Source organism: Mus musculus, chromosome 10 (genome assembly GCF_000001635.26).
Source record: "Mus musculus strain C57BL/6J chromosome 10, GRCm38.p6 C57BL/6J".
NCBI classification, from domain to species: Eukaryota; Metazoa; Chordata; class Mammalia; order Rodentia; family Muridae; genus Mus; species Mus musculus.
Genome location: NC_000076.6, coordinates 5,462,263 through 5,476,093, shown reverse-complemented (window position 1 = coordinate 5,476,093; position 13,831 = coordinate 5,462,263). Strand labels below are relative to the sequence as shown.

The 13,831-nt window shown below is 40.9% G+C and overlaps 1 protein-coding gene and 1 long non-coding RNA gene across 23 annotated transcripts in view; one reads left to right on the top strand and one right to left on the bottom strand.

Moving 5' to 3' along the window:
• Syne1 (spectrin repeat containing, nuclear envelope 1) overlaps positions 1-13,831 on the top strand; it is a 530,501-nt gene that overhangs the window by 74,599 nt on the left and 442,071 nt on the right. The window lies entirely within an intron of this gene.
• On the bottom strand, positions 3,460-6,260 carry Gm40594. Its single transcript, XR_871424.2, has 2 exons — positions 5,991-6,260; positions 3,460-5,258 (listed from the first exon to the last, which is right to left on the bottom strand). It is a non-coding gene; the product is annotated as a predicted gene, 40594 (long non-coding RNA).

Below are 13,831 nucleotides of genomic sequence, written 5' to 3'. Positions count from 1 at the left end.
TTGATTTTCTCAAAGAACCAGCTCCTGGTTTGGTTGATTGTTTGAATAGTTCTTTTTGTTTCCACTTGGTTGATTTCAGTCCTGAGTTTGATTATTTCCTGCTTTCTACTCCTCTTGGGTAAATTTGCTTACTTTAGTTCTAGAGCTTCTAGGTGTGTTGTCAGTCTGCTAGTGTATGCTCTCTCTAGTATATTTTTTGGGGCACTCAAGGCTATGAGTTTTCCTCATAGGACTGCCTTCATTGTGTCCCATAAGTTTGGGTATGTTGTGGCTTCATTTTCATTAAACTCTAAAAAGTTTTTAATTTCTTTCTTTATTTCATCTTTGACCAAGGAATCATTGAGTAGAGTATTGTTCAGTTTCCACATGAATGTTGGCTTTCTTTTATTTATGTTGTTATAGAAGATCAGCCTTAGTCCATAGTAATCAGATAAGATGCGTGAGAAAATTTCAATATTTTTGTTCCTGTGGAGGCCTGTTTTGTGACCAATTATATGGTCGGTCAATTTTGGAGGATGTACCATGTGGCACTGAGAAGAAGGTATATCCTTTTATTTTAGGATAAAATGTTCTGTAGATATCTATTAAATCCATTTGTTTCATAACTTCTGTTAGTGTCCATGTGTCTCTGTTTAGTTTCTGTTTCCAGGATCTGTCCATTGGTGAGAATGGGGTGTTGAAGTCTCCCATCATTATTGTGTGAGGTGCAATGTATGCTTTGAGCTTTACTAAAGTTTCTTTAATGAATGTGGCTGCCCTTGTATTTGGAGCATAGATATTCAGAATTGAGAGTTCCTCTTGGAGGATTTTACCTTTAATGAGTATGAAGTGTCCCTCCTTGTCTTTTTTGATATCTTTGGGTTGGAAGTCAATTTTATTCAATATTAGGATGGCTACTCCAGCTTGTTTTTTCAGACCATTTGCTTAGAAAATTGTTTCAGTCTGAGCCTTTCACTCTGAGATAGTGTCTGTCGTTTTCCCTGAGGTGGGTTTCCTGTAAACAGCAGAATGTTGGGTCCTGTTTGTGTATCCAGTCTATTAGTCTATGTCTTTTTATTGGGGAATTGAGTCCATTGATGTTTAGAGACATTAAAGAAAAGTAATTGTTGCTTCCTGTTATTTTTGTTGTCAAAGTTGGGATTCTGTTTTTGTGTCTGTCTTCTTTTAGGTTTGTTGAAGGATTACTTTCTTGCCTTTTCTAGGGTGAATTTTTTGTCCTTGTGTTGGTGTTTTCCCTTTACTATCCTTTGAAAGATATTGTGTGAATTTGGTTTTATCGTGGAATACTTTCGTTTCTCCATCTACTGGAATTGAGAGTTTTGCTAGGTAAAGTAGCCTGGGCTGGCATTTGTGTTCTCTGAGGGTCTACATAACATCTGTCCAGGATCCTCTGGCTTTCATATTCTCTGGTGAGAAGTCTGGTGTAATTCTGATAGGCCTGTCTTTATATGTTAGTTGACCTTTTTCCTTACTGCTTTTAATGTTCTATCTTTATTTAGTGCATTTGTTGTTCTGATTATTATGTGTCGGGAGGAATTTCTTTTTTGGTCCAGTCTATTTGGAGTTCTGTAGGCTTCTTGTATGTTCATGGGCATCTCTTTCTTTAGGTTTGGGAATTTTTTTTCTATAATTTTGTTGATGATATTTGCTGGCCCTTTAGGTTGAAAATCTTCATTCTCATCTACTCCTATTATCCGTAGGTTTGGTCTTCTCATTGTGTCCTGGATTTCCTGGATGTTTTGAGTTAGGATCTTTTTACATTTTGCATTTTCTTTGATTGTTGTGCCCATGTTCTCTATGGAATCTTCTGCACCTGAGATTCTCTCTTCCATCTCTTGTATTCTGTTGCTGATGCTTGCATCTATGGTTCCAGATTTCTTTCTTTTCTTTCTTTTTTTTAAATACTTTTTAAAATTTATTTTTTAATTAGGTATTTTCTTCATTTACATTTTCAAATGCTATCCCAAAGCTCCCCAGCCCCCCCCCCCACTCCCCTACCCACCCACTCCTACTTCTTGGCCCTGGTATTCCCCCGTACTGAGGTATAGACCAAGGGGCCTGTCTTCCCAATGATGGCTGACTAGGCCATCTTCTGATACATATTCACGTAGAGACACGAGCTCCGGGGATACTGGTTAGTTTGTATTGTTGTTCCACCTATAGGGTTGCAGATCCCTTTTAGCTCCTTGGGTACTTTCTCTAGCTCCTCCATTGGGGCCCAGATTTCTTTCATAGGGTTTCTATCTCCATTGTTGTCTCACTTTGGGTTTTCTTAATTGTTTCCACTTTGCTTCTTAGGTCTTGGATGGTTTTGTTCAATTCCATCACCTGTTCTGTTGTGTTTTCCTGTAATTCTTTAAGGACTTCTACCTGTTTAGCAGTGTTCTCCTATATTTCCTTAAGTGAGTTATTAATGCCTTTCTTGATGTACTCTACCAGCATCATGAAATATGATTTTAAATCCGAGTCTTGCTTTTTGGGTGTGTTGGGGTATCCAGTACTGGCTGATGTGGGAGTGCTGGGTTCTGATAATGGTGAGTGTCTTGGTTTCTGTTAGTAAGATTCTTATATTTGCCTTTCACCATCTGGTAATCTCTGGAGTTATTTGTTATAGTTGTCTCTGGTTGGAGATTGTTCCTCCTGTGATTCTGTTAGCCTCTGTCAGCAGACCTGGGAGTCTAGCTGTCTCCTGAGTCTCAGTGGTCAGAGTACTCTCTGCAGGCAAGCTCTCCTCTTGCTTAGCAGGTGCACAGATATCTGCCATTCAGACCTGCCTCATGGCTGAAGATGAAGACCCGAAACAGGGCCTGTCCCAGAAGATGTGTTGCCTCTGAAGACTGCAAGCTCACCTGCACAGACTGGTCCTCGAGGGATGCGGGCCATAAGATGGCTCTCTCACCTGCTCTGGTGGTCAGAGCCCTCCAGGGTGAACACCTCTCCTCTGGCTGGGAAGGTGCCTGGATATCTGGAGTCTGAAATGGGATCTGTCCCAGTAGCTGTGTTGCTTTTACCTATCCCAGAAGCTGTGTCGCTTCTGTAGCCCACTCTCACCTGCGCAGACTGGTCTCTGAGGGACCCAGGACCCAAGATGGCTCCTTTGCCTGCTCCAACTGAGCCCTCCAGGGCGGACACCTCTCCTCTGGCTGGGAAGGTTCCCAGATGTCTGATGCCCGAAACGGGGTCTTTTCCAGAAGCTATGTCGCTTCTGCCTGTCCCAGAATCTGTGTCGCTTCTGCAGTCAGCTCACTCACCTGTGCAGACTGGTCTCTGAGGGACCTGGGATCCAAGATGGCTCCCTCACCTGCTCTGAAAAAGCCCTCCTTGGGGAACACCTCCCTTCTGGTAGGGAAAGTGCCCTGATGTCTGGAGCCCGAAATGGGGTCTGTCCCAGAAGCTGTGTCACTTCTGAGTCTGCCTTCTCACCTGCGCAGACTAGTCTCTGAGGAACCCGGGACCCCATGTATCAAGTTATTTTATTATTGTAAAATAACAACATTAAGACATTGATGGGAAAAAAAAGTTTGGAATAAGGTGAGAACAAGAAATAATATTAGCATTAATGTAAAATATAGAGACTCAAACGATGAAAATGTGGGATTACCATCTTGAATCTGATCAAGATAAAAGATTAAGTTTAATGAAAAAATAATAAAAGTCAAATATTAAATACACCCAGTAGAGAAAAGCTGTGCTTACTTGGGACAAACCCATTTGTTTTTTAATCTACACTGATTTTGAAGTACTAAGTATCTTGACAGTGCAATCCACTAATTTCCCTGTCTTGCCTACCCACTGTATTCTGATTCTCAGATAGTTTCTCATATACTATTTACTTCGAGTGTTTGGGTGTATGTAGGTGTGGGAGCACCCATAGCACCGCACATGTGTAGAGACTGTAGACCTCAAGACTGGACTGGGCAGCAAGCATCTTTAACCCACTGAGCCACTAGCCCGAATTGTAGCATGCAAGTGTATTAATATTGATATAAGTGGTAATATGAAGATACTTCAGGAAACTTTGAATAGTTCATATCCTTCCACTGTACTGGTTTATCTGAGAGCTTGCAACTGTAAGAAAGGGTTTCATAGTTGTGGCATCCTTGCCAAATGAGGCATTGTTCCTCTGCTTGCAAAGACTTGGGTTTGTTTTTGTTTTTGTTTTTGTGTTTTTGTTTTTGTTTTGTTTTTCATGTGGCAAGATGGCACATCTCTTTTGTGGCTCTGGTGCTAACTGGAAATGCCCCAGATCAGATGGATGTCTACATGGCAGTCTTGATGAGTTCACCAGGAAAAGCCTCAGCTGTAGGATAGCATCCTGCACAGTTTCCATATGAACTTGTTGTGGAGCTGGCTGGGGAGTTTGCTGAACACATTCCAGGAACAATCAAATGCATTCTGGGCTGCTGCTAAGTTGTATTTTCTCACACTAATCTTGGACTTTTGATTTCTGTCTCCCATCTTAAATGTCAAGAACCCAACCCCATCTTTTCAGTTTGATGCACACAGGATGGGTTCAGAAAAATGTGGCCGTTAAGAAAACCAAAGGATCAGTTTATGGGTCTAGTTCAAATTGACTCAGCACCTGAATACTGATTTCTCTAAACTCAACTATTCTCTAGACTTCATTGTACTATATAAATATCTGTATTTATAATTTACTTTATATCTATAGTATTTACCTAAAGATTCCTCTTTTAAAGTTCATTTTATTTTTGACTGGTATATGATTTTTGCACATTTAGGAAGCAATGTTTTGGTGTATGTATACATTGGGTACTGGCTAATTTGGGTATAATTAGCATATATATTACTTTAGACTTTTGTCATTTCCTTACATTCAGATGTACCACTGAGCTTCCTTAGGAAATAATACATTATTATCAAGTATGTTACCCTATAGTGCCATAGAACACTGGAACTCATTCATACTATTTATGACCTATGGACCTGCTAACCTTTGACCCCTTCTCCCCACTTCATTTCCTACCCTGGGGTAAGCACCATTCTACTCCTTAATTCTATGAAGCCAGCTTCTTTATATCCCATGTGAGTGAGCTCACATGGCATTTTGTCTCTTAATTCATTCATCGTAGCCCCTTCAGGTCCCTGATGGCATCTCTGCTGCTTAACCTCCATTTTGCTTTAGTTTCCTTGTTTATATCCAGGTTCACAGCATCTGCTCCACTGTGCTCAGTGCTCAGCAATTTGCTTGTAGATCAAATGAGATCACCATTCAGGAATGTGTCACTTCCCCTGTCCTGTAGATACAAAGCATTATGATGGTGTCACTGTGTGGACATTTTTTCTTTACAAAAGGTTCAGAACAACAATTGTATCCATAAATAAAGGATATCCGAAGTATAAAATTTTTGCTAAAACAACTTCAATTTATTACTATTATCATGCCTAAAGGGCATTAAAGGAGCTACCAGCAGGGACTACCACAGAAGAGATGGTGCTGTCTGCCTCTTCTTATGAGTTTCGGTTCTGTCTCTGTACTATGACTGTTTATTCTCGGCAGACATCTCTATCTGTATTCTGTACATAGTCCTATGTGAAGATATCTAAGCAAGCAGCCCTGTTTTTCAATGCCAGAATCATTAGGATTTTAGAATTGTCACATAGTACCCATGACACTTATGTATGGCCCTCAACCAGAGCTGTGGTAGCCTTTGGCAATCAAATATACTTGGACTTCTGAGAAAAGTGTCCACATTAGGTCAGATAAAAATAAAATTACAAGTAGTTTTGATTCAGGTTCTAGTTATTGTGCTTCCTCAAGTGCTGTCATATAAAATTTAAATTAAATTGGATAGAGTTGTGCAAGTTCTATATAATCACCACCAATGTTCTTAGACTCACTGAATTTTGACATTTTACAAACAACTTATTATAAGATCAATGATTTCTACCCCAAATAAGCAAATTTATTGTAGAAATAGTCCAATACAATAGTTTGGAGATAAAATAAATTAAACTAAAAAACTTACATAGTGACTCTCTGTCTCAAAAACAAATATCCTAACAACAGCAGTCAGGTTTGATGCTGGTCCATGCCCACGTAGATGTGCAGGGCATAGTTTAGATCATGGTTTTCAGCTGGGATGATTTATACATCCAGTAGACACTGTTAGTACTTGTAGACATCTCTTAATTACCAGGATGGAGTTGGGGTGTTGTTGGCATCTAAAGGGCAGAGAGCAGGAATGTCACCAACATCTGTAATGGCAAGGACAACCTGCTGCAACAATTCTATCTGGCTCATAATGTCAACAGTGCTGCTGCTAAGAAGCCTTATCTTAGAGACTCAGATGACTGCATCTTCCTCACCCTTTGAACATTGCATTTAAAGTGATGGGTACCACTATATCTTGCAATGTGATTTTAATACAACCAGGATGTTTTGATCTAGTAACTAGCTTTGCATACCGAATAAATACAACTCTAATTCCCAAAGTCTTAAGAACGTCTGCCTTTACTGACATTTACTTGAAAAGGAATAGCAGCAGTAACCAGAGCCACAATATCTTATAAATATGCTTTGATGCCTTTCCCCTCAAGGGCGCCACACTTTCCGAAAGTCTATTGATCTTTGCTCACTCTTTCTTCTGTCTGACTTTGCCATCAGCTTATGCTGGTGCCAATTTGAATGTCCTGTTCCTTGGCATATGTTCCTTCATTATTAATTCACCAGAACACCGGAATCCCAAAGGATAAACCCAAGCAAGTAAAAAAATAAACCTGGGATCTTTTCAATCATGGGAAGAACACACATACAATACATGTATATTAATAGGTCTGTCACATAAGTAAAATATTTCAGTTAGTCTTGGTTGTGTATAAAACTCTTTGCAACTCTACAGCTTAAAACAGTGACCAGCTGGACCTGGAGGCAGAGGCATGTGGGTCTTTGAGTTTGAGGCAAACCTGGTTTACACAGTGAGTTCCAAGCCAGTTGGGTAGGGATACACAATGAACTTCTGTCTAAAAATAAATATGTAAGTAAACAAATTAAAATAAAAAAATCACTCACATCTGGACCAGCGTATACTTGGTTGGCTAATTTTAAGACAATATGGATAGACTTATAAAGGATACTTATATAATATAATGAGACAAGAAGAGATCTAGTTGCTTGGGAAACAACTCCAGAAGTCTTTCTTCCCATGAGGACCACGCACTCAAGTTTGTCAGGGTGTGGGAGAGAGTGAATATCAGATGCCTAGGCCTGCTGGCTTCCCTGGGTTCCCATGAGGCTAAATTCACCTGCAGCATTTGCTGAACTCTAGCATCCAAGATGACTCATCTGACAGTTGGCTCTGACTCTGAGATGTGACATTTAGTTCTCTGTGCTCTGCAATAGACTCCTTTTTTTTTTTTATAGAGAAATTCTCCAACAATAATCCTGGACACTGATGTGAAGTGGCTGATCTCTTAAAGCCCGGAGGAGTCAGGACATAAATTCATTTTTGCTGCATTATTAATCCCACCAAGACAACATGAGATCAACTTAAGGGAAGAAAAGAAAATCAATTCTACCTGGTGATGGGAGGAAGTACAAATTTACAAGATGTGGATGCATAAAGGAGCCAGGGGATATTGTGGCTTAAAATTTAAACTCAATTTTTGAGTTACTATTATTTCTATTTTTTTCTACGTGCAAAATATAAGTTTTTTTTCAAGATGCTAAAAGTCTCATCCATCACTGGTCTTGGTTTCAAGCTCTAAATTTTAGATTCGGCCATCTATATCTGGTTCAGGTTCAGACAAGACTGACAATTCCTTCTCTTCCATAGACCTGGGAGCTACACAAATGGTAGTCTGTCCCCACCTGTCTCATGTGCAATGAGGGAACAAGATATGCAGTGTATATTTCTGTTCTAGATTGGACAGAGTGAAGAGGAGGTAGATACCAGGCTCAAAGTCCTTTTGAACTCCACCAAGATGCACGTGGCTTCTGTAACCCACAGGCAAAGACATTCCTCATGTTCTTGCTTAGGAGAGACTCTTGGCTGTAACTTACATCTTCTTAGCCTTCATCCTAGCACAAAGTCATGAATCTGATGTCTTCTGTTCATTTGAACTATTCTGTCTCTTCAATGTAAGTTGGTGTACTAAAAATATATATGCAATTCATTGTATTCCCCGCCCAAATATAAAGTTTGAAAGAAACTTTGGGTATATTAGAGTCTTCTTGCTGTTTTGTCTGGTGAAGGCATGGCCAAGTTAATGGTACCTAAAAGCTTTTTAATTCTCTCTTTTGCTTTCCAGTATTGTTGAAATATTGTGTGTGTGTGTGTGTGTGTGTGTGTGTGTGTGTGTGTGCACGTGCGGTATGGTGACTTGATAAAATTATATGTGAAATCATACCAAAATAAAAAGAAATACATTCATGAGTAGATAAAGGAGATCTACCATTGTGGTGGCTATTTTAATGACAACTTGACACAGGCTAGAGTCATTTGAGTGATGGGAACCTCAAGTGAGAAGTAGAGTGTTTTCTTAATTAGTGATTGATGGGGGAGGGCTGACTCCTTGTGGGTGGGGCTATTTCTGAGCTGGTGGTCCTAGATTGTATAAGAAAAGAGGCTGAGCAGCAAGTCATGAGGAGCACGACTGTAAGCAGCACCCCTCCATTGCCTCTGCATGAGCTCCAGCCCCCACATTTTTGCCTATTTGAGTTCCTATCTTCTTTGTTAATGAACTGTGATGTGGAAACATAAGCCAAATATACCTTTTCCTACCCAAGTTACTTTGGTCATGGTGTTTCATAACAATAGCAATAGTAACGCAAACTAATACAACAAGGGAATCCTATTTTGTCATAAAAATAAAGAAATCCTGCCACTTGTTACAAAGATTATCCTAAAGGACAGTACATCAAATAAACAGAGCCAGACACAGAAGGAAAGAACCCGTGATCTCATTTGTGAGGAGTCTAAGAGCTTCAGACTCTAAGTCCGTAGCCATGAGACCTAGAGACACGTCCTTGCTTTGTCATACCTGAAGCTCTTTCTTTGCTAATTCTTTTCCTGGAAAGATTAAGAATAATTAACCACTGTACTTCACAACCCACTGTAGCTTGGGCCTTCTTTGTTTCTAGCTTGTGTTGCAAACAAATCAGTTCCTTCTTAGGTCCTTCTCCCTTTCTTCTAGGGTTTTGTAAAAGGAAACCAGAAGAAGCCACTTGGCATTTTTGGAGTTCTTTAGGGAACTGTAGCTAGACAAACCAATTAGAATCACTATGAGTAACTGAACATGCACACAGGACACATCTCTTCAGCAGAACCCCATCTCATCTTGCCAGCCTCCTCCCCTCATCTGGTCCCAAGGCCAATGCCACACACTTTAGAGTTTTGTCACAGTCGCTCTACACACTCTTCACAGCAGTTTCCACTTCAGTTAGTGCCATCACCCAACTCTAGAATCTTACAGAAGCAACCATTTATGGTTCCTGAGGGATGACTGCGTCTTCTGCCCTATGTGCTTGTATTCAGTCATATGGCTCCTGTCAGCTGTGAAATGGTTGGTAGATACAAGGGGGCCCACACACCTGTCTAACAGTTGTAGTGGGGCATCACTTGGATGCCTTCATTCTTCTTTAAGTTAATTCCTATTTGGTAGCTTCCAGACAGGTGCCCACTTGTGCTTGCCTGAGGGTAGAGTTCTAAGACAGCCTCAGTGGAAGTTGAAGGGCTTTCAAAGCTCAGTCTCAGAAAACAAATTGAATCACTGCAGTCATCCTGTTCTTAAAACATACATTTATTTATTTATTTATTTATTTATTTATTTATTTATTTATTTATTTATTTATTTATTGTATGAGAGAGAGAGAGAGAGAGAGAGAGAGAGAGAGAGAGAGAGAGAGAGAGAGAGATCTGACAGACAGATAGAAACTGTGGCTGTAGGTTCTTTTCTTCCACCACGTGGGTTACAGGAATTGAGCTCAGGCCCCCAGGCTTGGTATCATGGGCCTTCCCCTGCTGAGCTATCTTGCCATCCCATCATACTATTGGTGAATGCAAGCATCAAGACCAACTCATCTCTAAGATGTCTGGAAATAAAACCTTTCTCCTTAAAGTGTCAGCAACAGTAAAGCCACCTTGTCAGTGAGTGTATTGAATGTGATAGAAACAATGTATACACATATTTGAAATTTTCTACAGCCTGGTTCTGTGAATGCTTATTTTTTTCCAATTATGACTTCAATTAAAAAAACATTGATTAATTTCAAGCAGTTGTAAGTTATCTATTTTACTCTAATGGATCTGAGACCCTTCCCTTAAATAGCAAAGTGGTGAATTTAATAAGTGTAGGCCCTTAGTTGAGACAATATAATTCTGACCTGGAAAGAAGTCCCTTGCCTTGTGCCTTAGCTACTGTTATATTGCTGTGAAGAGGCTTATACAATGAAGCATTTGACTGGCACGGGGGAGGGGGGTCCTTACAGATTCAGATGTTGTCCATGATCAATGTGGAGCATGGCAGTAGGCAGGCAGGCTGGCATGGCAATGGAGCAGTGACATAGAGCTTACACCTAAATCTGCAGGCAGGAAGCAGAGGGTGTGTGAGACAGGGATTGGCATTGGCTTTAGAAACCTCAAAGCCCGCCCATATGACACACCTCCTCCAAAAAGGTCACGACCTAATCCAGAGGTTCTCAACCAATGGGTCATGACCCAGATGGGGCTCGAAAATTGGATATTCTGCATAGCAGATATTTACATTCCAATTCATAGCAGTAGCAAAATTGCAGTTATGAGGTAGCAACAAAATAGTTTTATGCTTAGTGTCACCACAGCATGAAGAACTGTACTAAAGGGTCACAACTTAGGAAGGTTGAGAACCGCTGTCTTATCCTTCCTTAACAGTCACCAACTTGTGAAAGCAAGCATTCAAATGTGTGAATCTACAGAGGTCATTCCCATTCTAACCACCATACCTTGGACCGTCCCGCAGTGGCTGAGAACATCACCTCAACATCTGACAATTTGTTGCTAGTCTTTTTTTCATTGTAGCTATATTTTTTGTTATTATTATGATGAGAAATTTAATCTACATATTTTGATTTAAAAACAATTCACTCTAAGGTTTTCACCACAATGAATCCATCATCGTGAAAAATGATGCAAGGGCTGTAGAGATGGCTCAACAGGTAAAGGGGCTTGCTGCCAAGCCTGGCAACCTGAGTTCTATTCGTAGAACCTACATGGTGAAAAGTGAGAAACAATAGTTTCAAGTTGTCCTCTAATTTCCACACAGGCACTGTGTGGAAAAAAATCAACATAGATTTTTAAATGAGCCAAAACATTAATTAGATATGGTAGGAATGCCATTCCTTAATTTTAAAAAAAGGATAATGTGTGTGTGTCTCTCTCTCTGTGTGTGTGTCTGTGTCTGGCTTTAAGTGCGTACATATGAATGTATGAGCATGCATGGGGTAGGGTGTATACTGTTTGTACATAGGGGCAGAATGCCTGCTCACGACGTTGGTTCTGAGACAGAACTCCAGCCTTCATGACTGTGCATCAAGCATTAACTGTTGAGCTACTTCTTTTTTTTTTTAATTAGGTATTTTCTTCATTTACATTTTCAATGCTATGCCAAAAGTCCCCCATACCCTCTCCCCTACTCCCTTACCCACCCACTCCCACTACTTGGCCCTGGCATTCCCTTGTACTGAGGCATATAAAGTTTGCAAGACCAAGGGGCCTCTCTTTCCACTGATGGCCGACTAGGCAATCTTCTGCTACACATGCAGCTAGAGACACGAGCTCTGGGGTACTGGTTAGTTCATATTGTTGTTCCACCTATAGGGTTGCATGCCCCTTTAGCTCCTTGGGTACTTTCTCTTGCTCCTCCATTGGGGGCCCTATATTCCATCCAATAGCTGACTGTGAACATCCACTTCTGTGTTTGCTAGGCCCCAGCATAGCCTCACAAGTGACAGCTATATCAGGGTCCTTTCAGCAAAATCTTGCTGGCATATGCAATGGTGTCAGCATTTAGAGGCTGATTATAGGATGGATGCCTGGGTATGGCAGTCTCTAGATGGTCCATGCTTTCGTCTCAGCTCCAAACTTTGTCTCTGTAACTCCTTCCATGGGTGTTTTGTTCCCAATTCTAAGAAGAGGCAAAGCGTCCACACTTTGGTCTTCATTCTTCTTGAGTTTCATGTGTTTTGCAAATTGTATCTTGTATCTTGGGTATTCTAAGTTTCTGAGTTAATATCCACTTATCAGTGAATACATATCATGTGAGTTCTTTTGTGATTGGGTTACCTCACTCAGGATGATGCCCTCCAGGTCCATCCATTTGCCTAGGAATTTCATAAATTCATTCTTTTTTGTCATTCATTTATTTGTTTATTTATTTATTATACTCCAGATTTTATCCCCCCACCCCTCATCCCCCGGCCAACCCTTCGACTGTTCCACATCACATACCTCCTCTCCACCCGCCTGTCTCCATGTGGATGTCTCCACCTTCCACCCTTCACCCAACCAGACCTCTAAACTCCCTGGGGCCTCCAGTCTCTTGAGGGTCAAGTATATCTTCTCTGACTGAGCCCAGACCCGGCAGTTGTATATGTGTTGGGGGCCTCATATCAGCTGGTGTGTGCTGGACCTTCTTTTCCTCAGGCTCCTCTCCATTTCCATTCTTGCAGTTCTTGTGATTGCTTTCTTCTCCCTCCAAAGTGGGACTGAGGCATCCTCACTTGGGCACCTCAGCTTGTTGACCTTTTTGAGTTCTGTGGACTCTATCTTGGGTATTCTGCACTTTATTTATTTATTTATTTATTTATTTATTTATTTTGCTAATATCCACTTGTTAGTGAGTATATACCACACATGTCCTTTGGGGTCTGAGTTACCTCACTCAGGTAATCCCATCTATTTGCCTGCAAAACTCAGGATGTCCTCGTCTTTAATGGCTGAGCAGCATTCCATTGTGTAAATGAACCACATTTTCTGTATCCATTCTTCTGTCGTGGGACATCTAGGTTGTTTCTAGCTTCTGGATATCACAAATAAGGCTGCTATGAACATAGTGGAACACATGTCCCTGAGGCATGGTGGGCCATCTTTTGGGTATATTACCAAGAGTGGTATATCTGGGTGTTCAGGTAGATCTATTTCCAATTTTCTGAGGAACCTCCAGATTGATTTTCAGAGTGGCTGTATCAGTTTGCAATAACACCAGCAATGGAGGAGTGTTCCTCTTTCTCTACATCCTCTCCAACAAGTGTTGTCACCTGAGGTTTTGATCTTAGCCATTCTGATGGGTGTAAGGTGGAATCTCAGGGTCATTTTGATTTGCATTTCTCTGATCACTAAGGACTTTGAACATTTCTTTAGGTGCTTCTCAGCCATTCTAGATTCCTCTGTTGTGAATTCTGTTTAGTTCTATACATCATTTTTTTTAATTAGGTATTTTCTTCATTTACATTTCCAGTGCTATTCCAAAAGTCCCCCATACCCTCCCCCCCCACACACTCCCTTACCCACCCACTCCCACTTCTTGTCCCTGGCATTCTCCTGTACTGAAGCATATAAAGTTTGCATGACCAATGGACCTCTCTTTCCACTGATGGCCGACTAGGCCATCTTCTGATATATGTAGCTAGAGACACGAGCTCCGGGGGGTACTGGTTAGTTCATATTGTTGTTCCACCTATAGGGTTGCAGACCCCTTTAGCTCCTTGGGTACTTTCTCTTGCTCCTCCATTGGAGGCCCTGTTATCCATCCAATAGCTGACTGTGAGCATCCACTTCTGTGTTTGCTAGGCCCCAGCATAGTCTCACAAGAGACAGCTATATCAGGGTCCTTT